We start from the raw sequence: 7,637 nt of genomic DNA on the forward strand, positions 1-7,637 counted from the left end.
CTTCCCAGAGCTAACCCTCCGTGCTGAAAGCCGATGGTTAGAAGTAGCAGCACAACGCAAAAACCCTGTGATTTGTTCCTGAAGTTCGTGTTTTTGCTAACAGAGCTTTGCCGGCTTCAAAGTTACAGGTGGTGTTTGCTAAGGCTTGCGTTCCTGCTGTCACTCACACAAGTGTCGCTATATATCACCCCACGCTAAGAAAACACACTTTGTGATTGAAGAATGGCATTGTGTTTGCGCACGCATTTTACAAGTAACAAAATCCATTTAATTGACATGAAAAACACGGCTGCTGCTAGTAACTTTGGGGCAGCGTCCTGCTTGCAGCCGTAAAAATAACTCCGGGGAGAACAAAGCGCTTCAGTGCAGAGGGCTGGCTGCGGAGGGAGCGGGGTGGGTGCCATGCCTTCACATAATGATTGTGTTTATACACGGCAGGAAGCATCTGTAATCCACAGCTGCGGGTGCTCCAGCCCCGAGTCCTGATAAAATCTACACCTATGCTTCTGCATGAATGAAAACAGACTGCTGGACCTGACCGACATGCAGCCCATGTTGGTGAAGTTTGTGGGTGCCATCGCCCTTCTTCCTGTTGTGCACCCCAGCACCTGCTCTGCTCACATCTCCATCATGTTCACCCCTCACACGCCATTTGCCCCAGTCAAGGAAATTGGGGTGGCACCCCCAGCTGCCCCACACCGTGGAGGCACAGACCCCCCCCCCAACTGCTCGCTGGAGCTTCAGCCTCTTGGCCAAAGAGAGAAGCACTTTCTCTGCCAAGTTCCCCTCTCTCAGGGTGCACACACACCCGAAGCAGCACTGCACTGACCTCCCTCTTGTAGTTGGTTCCCCCTGCTCACACCACTGTGCCACCCACCCTGCAGAGTGAAGCTGGCAGCACATACTGTTCATACAATATTTTCAGACCACCTCAGCTCCCCTTTTCAATCTCTCTGTGGAAGAACCATACAATAGTTTAAGTTGGGACTGGGAAACCAATGTTGCAGCTGCAGAGGATGCACAATGCTTAGCAGAGGTGACCTGTGATGTGGGCTCTGCTCGGTTTCACACCTGAAGCAGCACAGGTAGCAACATGAGGCTTGCAGACACTACTGGCATCTGATGCTTGTGGGTTTGTTTAAGAAATCATACTCAAACTTCTGATAGAGCTCTGCCTTCCTTCCCTGCTGCTGTGAGTGGATGCTCTGACACAGAACTGGTGGGCAGGAGTTGTATAAATATGGCTGTACGATCTTTATTTCTTTGTTTTTGCGAAGACTGTTTTAGAACAGTGGTAAAGGGACACAACTGTCTTAAATTAATCATTTTCCTAAGTTGAAAAATACCCTTCTTTTCCCATAATTATTTTCAGTTCAAGAATTCAAAAATTCAGCTGAAGTTTAATCCATCTCTATAAACGCACAAGAATGGAAAAACACACAGCTTTTCAGAGGCTTCCAGCAATACCCAGAAATATGTGTATAAATTTCCAAACAGCAAATTTAAAAAGCCCGCAGAGAAAAGAAGTAAAAAATCCTGAATTAAAACTCTCTGTTTGTTATTGGTGCATGAGTTATGCAGTATCAGATGTCACTCACTTTCCCTTGCCCCAGAACAACAGCATGGACAAGTGGGAAATATTGGGTACTCAGTGAAAATGGGGTGTGATGCAGCTCCAGAGCAGTCTCAGGATTGGAGTCTCTTTACAATGAATAAAATGATTTCTGTCTTTGTATTTTTCAAATGTTCCAACACCACAAAATCTTGCCACAGTAGATTAAACAGAAAAATAATAGTTTCCGAAATACAATCTCAAAAAAAAAAAAAAAAAAAAAAAAAATTGCAGGAGAAATATTCATTCCTAGTCCAATAAATCCCTAATTTTAAATGTCAGCTGCAAAGCATAAATCCTTTTAATAGATTTCAAACTGCGGTGACAAAGTTGTAATTGTAGGGTCCAGCCCACTCGAAAGAACTGAATGCCGTTGCTCTGCATTAGCCACCCTTCTGGTTTAATTTCTCTTTTTTCCAGGGGTTTTGTTTTGCTTTGCTTTGTTTTGGGTTTGTTTTTTTTGTTTGTTTGTTTGTTTTTGGTTTTTGTTGTTGTGGGGTTTTTTTGTTTTGTTTTGTTTGTTTGTTTGTTTTTGCTGCAGCATTTTAATTTCCTCTCTTTTAGGAATTTTCTGTTGCATTCCTGAGCCTGGTTCTGAAATACTTTCATCTCAGATCGAGCGGAATCTTGTTTCTGTACCCCGGTAGATGTCTGAAGTGCAAAATCTACTTGATCATAACTTTCTGTGGGGTTTACTGCAGGGTAGTCTGCACATAAAGACCCTGAAGTCATGTGAAATAGGAGCCTTGACCTCAAGACACAATAAAGTTGGCTGGTTTGGTCGTGGCTCAAAAGGTCACTTTTTCAGGGGCTGCCTCTGAGTGCTGTTTTAAACTAATTATTACCTTTGATTTTAACTTAATGTTTGTTTAAAAAAAAAAAAAAGAGAGAGAGAGAGAGAGAGAGAAAAGAAGAAAGAATGAAAAGGAAATGAAAGGTAAAGGAAAAAACCCTCAGTTACTACTATTTAAACAGTTTGACTGGCATGTATATCACATTATGGACTTATGAAAAGACAAGATTTCTGCCTGAGGAGCTTATAGTGTAAAATAGACAGAAAGCACCATGAATAATAAAAGCAGACAGAGCAGAGATTTGTATGTGTATGTGGGAAGAGTGGGAAGGTGCATAGAGACATATGCAGAGCTGAGAAATATTCTACCAGTTGACACTGATTATGATACTTTTCTTTCTTGCTCTATTTCCATGTATGGTAATAGCTTTGTTTTTCTCTATTTGCTTGTTTTTCAGTGAGATATTCCATCACAGAAGTTCATCTTCTGCTTTCTTTTTCTGTTCTAGGATCTAGGAGAATGGGTAACACACATACACCTTTATTTTTTCACTCAGCCATAACATATAACACGGAAATCCCTCCCCAAAATGTTATATATGCTTCCCTTGGCAGGTTTTCCCAAGTAATCCACAGTGACTCACTACTGCAAAGTACAATTCACAGTTAACAGAAAATAAAAATGAGCTTGAAATTTTGGATTCTGACACTACCATCCCCTAACAAATGCCATCTTTAGGTTTGTTGTTGTTTTATATATATATAAATAATGTTCACAAACAGACAAACAAAAAAGATATTTGGAGTCAACCTCTTTTTCCTTACGCTCAGCTGCATTAGACGATTGAAAATAGAAAAAGAGAGCTAAACAGCTCTTTAACAAAGGATGAACACTGCATAGGCTTCATTCTTTTTAGGTGTTGAAAGTGAGACGCAGTCAGAAATAGGAGTATCAGAAAAGGTGACGGAACAAGCCGAGAAATTACAGTGCAGTCAATCAGCCAGACCAGATGGTATTCATCCGAGAGTTCTGACGGAACCAAGGACCTGCACAAGTGAGTGCTAACAAAAATATGTAATTTATCATTAAGAACAGCTACCGTACCAGAGGACTGGAGAATGGCCAAGGTTGTACCCATCTCTTAGAAAGGTGCTAATGATGATCCTGGGAATTATAAACCAGTAACTCTTGCTTCAGTACTAGGAAACTATTCAGAGTTATATATATATATATATATATATATATATATATATATATATATATATATATATATATATATATAATCGCTGCACATAACGTGCCGAGGCACACAGATAGCAAGGGAAAGCTGTAGTGCTCCTACTGAAATCCTCTCAGCCCTCTTAGAACTACAGGAAAGAGTTAATGAACTAGTCAATAAAGTAGAACCAGAAGACGCAATTTATTTAGTGTTTCCAAAAGCTTATAGTAAAGTCTCTCTGAAGAAAAACCACAGCAGCTCCAGAATTAAAATCCAGTTGTGCTGAAAAACTGACTAGAGGATGGAAAACTATATATATACATCAGGCTGCTTTGAATCGTGCCCCTTGAAAGCATTTTATAAATGCTAGCAGATGCCCACTGCTTCCAAATGAGCTGGTTGTACCTGAGGTTAAGGAGCTTACCTGGAATTGAAGGGACAGCTGTGGCAGAACCAGGGCTTCGGCTCCGGAGCAGCAGGTTCCAGAGTTGTGCACGGCTCCCCAAGCTGCAGAGGGATCAGCATTCATACAAGCAGAGAGGTTAACTCCGAATTGCCCCTGGGATCAATAGTAGCAATAAGGATGGGTTTGTCCAACGTGTTCATTAACCACCTTAAACATCTTCCAGAATGAGGATGGTAACATTTGTTTTCACTGCTACAGCCACAGCTTGCTTGCTGGTGCTCAGACCCAGCGCCCATTGATCTAAACAGGAAAATTCATGACAGCACTTGGCCATTTATTGAGTTAACTGAATTTCGGAAAAACCTAAAGAAATTCCAGAGTAAGACAGAGAACTAAGATAGAATGGCAAAATGATGGCAAGCAAAATTAAACAGATAATGCCAAGGAGTTTGTGCTGGAAAATATTGTCAAGAACTGATGGCAATTAATTAGCCTGGGAAAATCTAAGCATCATTCACTGAAAAAAGCCACCCAGCGTATTGCAGTAGCTTAGAAAACATACAAAAGCAGATGAGACACTCAGATACATTAAAACCCAAAAAGATGGCTAAACATAAAATATTACTGCATGATTTCATGAGTAAAAGTTGCATTTCGGGACATCCTGTCGTATTTTTGTCACTGTGTTATAGCAAAGCGAGGAAACACAGAGAAATGCAGTAAACATGATTAATGAGACAGGAGATGGGACCAAGTTAGAAGGTAGACTTAGAAGAAATCATTTAATTTAGAAGCATGAAGAGGATGAGGAGTTTTAGGACCACATAAAATTTCAGTTGATGCAGAAGAGCTCGGATGTTCCTGTCTGTTCTGTTTCATTTCAGAAAAAATAAGCAGGAAGCATACATGAATATATGGAGGTGTTTTTCTTTTTTTTTTTTTCTTTTTTTTTTTTTTTCTTTTTTTCTCTTATTAGAATATATAGCTGAGTTGTGGAATTTCTTTTTTGCTACAGAAGATTGAGGAAAACAGCTTTGGGGGCAGTTGCTATGCTTTAATAGGAAGAAAAGGAGGAAAGAAGAGATTAGGGAAGAGAAACAAAAGCTAAGAGAGGAGGAAGAGTAACTCTGCCATGTCTCCCCATCCCCACGGACCCTCTGGCTGTCACTTCACACTGTGGCTTGTGGAGGAAGATCCAAGAAACCCATGACCCAAACCATCCTATGCAATGTGTTTTCCCCTCTAAAACCATTCCTTTATCTGACAGAAATCCAGACAAGTTCTGCTGTGGGTCTCTCCTGCTCCTGCTTCTGGAGCAGGACTGAGGGTCAGAGAGAGTAGAACACAGCCAGCCCAGAGCCTGGTCCTGTGCCAGGGCTGGGCCTGCGTGGCCCGAAATCTATTCCGTCCCCATGCGCCAGTGCAATCCCCTGAGAGGGGAGAGAGCAGTGGGAACTCCGCGTGCCTCTCCTGGTGGAATTTCGCAGCACTTTTTCCTTCCTCTGGATTTTTCCCAAGAGAAAGGAGTATTTAGCCTTCACTTAGCTTTACCCAAGTATTAGACATTTATTTGATTAAGTACAGCATCTGCAGCCGCACTAGCTAGAATAAAAATTACAAGGGCTATCAATCCTCATACTTCAGGGCACGAGCTGATCGCCAGCTGGGGTCAGGAAGAAATTCCCCAGTGCTGCCATGAGGTGCAGGGTGCTGCCTCCCACACTGGGCACTGTGCGAGGTTGGGAGTGTGGGGCCGGATGGGCCCTGGCCTCAGCTCAGGGATTCTTTTGTTCCTGTGCTGGGTGTCTGGGCTGCATGAGTTTGTCATCGTGTCAAAATCAAGTGTTAATTATCATTCTGAAAATGCAGGAATATTCATGAATTCTTATGTTGGCAATAAGCGCGTGTAATACAATACAGACAAAAACAATGTCTGCTGCGCGGCAAAAGGAAGTTGACGGCTTTGAGCACAAGGCATTTTCTGTTTCCAGTTACCCTCCAGAACTCCTTGCACCCGAGAGTCAACGCCTTGGAGAATAATAACGTAATTGCGATTTTGTTTTATGGTATTCTGACAACAAATTTGATTCAGTAGTGTCTGCGCAGTTCAAACAAAACAAAGCACTCCAAGAGTTTGACTGCGCGATGCTGATATTTTTTATGAGCTCGAATTTAATCCAAAGAACGGCGTGATGGTCTTGGTGAACATACTTTAAATAAAATTTCCTTCTCTGGTACTCTGGTTCCATCAGCATTTTGATAGAACTCAGAGGGAAAAAAAAACCCCGATAGCTGCTTTATTCCTGTCATGTTCTTTTTGTAAAGCAACTCTCGGAGATGATTGCGAGAGTACATTAAAGGCATGCATTTTCGAAGTTAGTCAGTTGTCAAAGTGATTTTGAGGGTTGACAATCACATTTAAGACAAATATAGAAATCTGAAAAAAATGCTTACAAGCAATTCCATATTCTGGGCAATGATTTAGTTTGGAAATGCATCCAGTTCAAGGGTTAAATGAAAGCAAAAGCAATCACTTCAACCATGTTTTTGAAGAAAATAAAACAGCTTGATGTAAGCTAAATGAAGGGGGTCTGTGACTTAAAAGGAATGGACAGATAGAGAAAAAGGTCAGAAGATTAAATTTTCCCTAAGGGAAAAGTCATTCTTTGGAATCATTAACCTCCTTCTAGGTCACTACTGAAAAAAACAGCAGGAAATCTTACTGCTCCTCGAAAGATGGGTGCATCGTATACCGCCCACTGACCTACCAGCACTGTGGCAAACAGAATTGTGCTTACAAATTCTCCTCCAGGCATGCTTGGTTTTAGTATGCCCATTTTAAAGCAATATGATCTTTCAGCTGAACTCTGAAGTGTATCCATAAAGGCAATATTCTAGGGGCTCTGGACGTTAAGAAGAAGAATCACTTGTTTAAATGTCTTTTAACGGGGGGAAATCTGGAAGTGGGGTTTACGAATTTAAAAGTTAGTCAGTGATATGTATCCATTATCCATTTCTTTTCAGGACTAAAATTAATCATCATCATAGTTTCAATGCATTTGAGTGACTTTTTGAAACCTAAAACACATTGTCAGCATGCCAGAAACAGCAGTATGCCTCAAAGTATCTTCTTGTCTCAAAGAACCTACATGAGAGTGTGTTTCCCTGTTTCCGTTGTAAGCCAAATCTGCTCTCTCCTAGAGTAGCCTGAGAGTAAACGTTACTCCAAGTAGGAGGATTAGTACACAAACACATACATGCAGATGTATGTAAACGGTAAGTACTACTAAAGCATTTGAAAGACAGTCTGTAGCATTTATCAGATCGTATTCAGATGAACAGTCTTACCAGTATTGCTGGAAACAAGTATTTTATCACAGTCAAGCCTCGAAATAAGTGAGGGAAACAACATGCAGTCATTTTGTACCACATGATATCGTGCAGAAGCATTCATACTTACATTGAATGTGACCTCTTTTTCTTCCCTATTTGTTCCAGAAATAAAACTCTTGATCAAAATAAATGTGGATTCATATTTGCTTTTGACAGAAGCCCCAGTCCAGCAAAGACTGGCAGCAATTGGACGCCTGTGGCTGTGCAGTGCCC

At 41.2% G+C, this 7,637-nt stretch overlaps 1 long non-coding RNA gene across 1 annotated transcript in view; it reads left to right on the top strand.

Moving 5' to 3' along the window:
• Nucleotides 1–3,464, top strand: part of LOC149918567 (uncharacterized) — a 4,250-nt gene extending 786 nt beyond the window's left edge. Inside the window, exons 1-3 of the long non-coding RNA XR_016465141.1 lie at nucleotides 1–128; nucleotides 2,864–2,929; nucleotides 3,323–3,464. The exon at nucleotides 1–128 is cut by the window's left edge and continues 786 nt beyond it. This is a non-coding gene — a long non-coding RNA (uncharacterized LOC149918567). The remainder of the gene's footprint in view (nucleotides 129–2,863; nucleotides 2,930–3,322) is intronic.
• Nucleotides 3,465–7,637: the final 4,173 nt, after the last annotated feature.

The sequence above is a fragment of the Phasianus colchicus genome, chromosome 3 (genome assembly GCF_987193195.1).
Source record: "Phasianus colchicus chromosome 3, bPhaCol1.hap1.1, whole genome shotgun sequence".
Lineage (NCBI taxonomy): Eukaryota > Metazoa > Chordata > Aves > Galliformes > Phasianidae > Phasianus > Phasianus colchicus.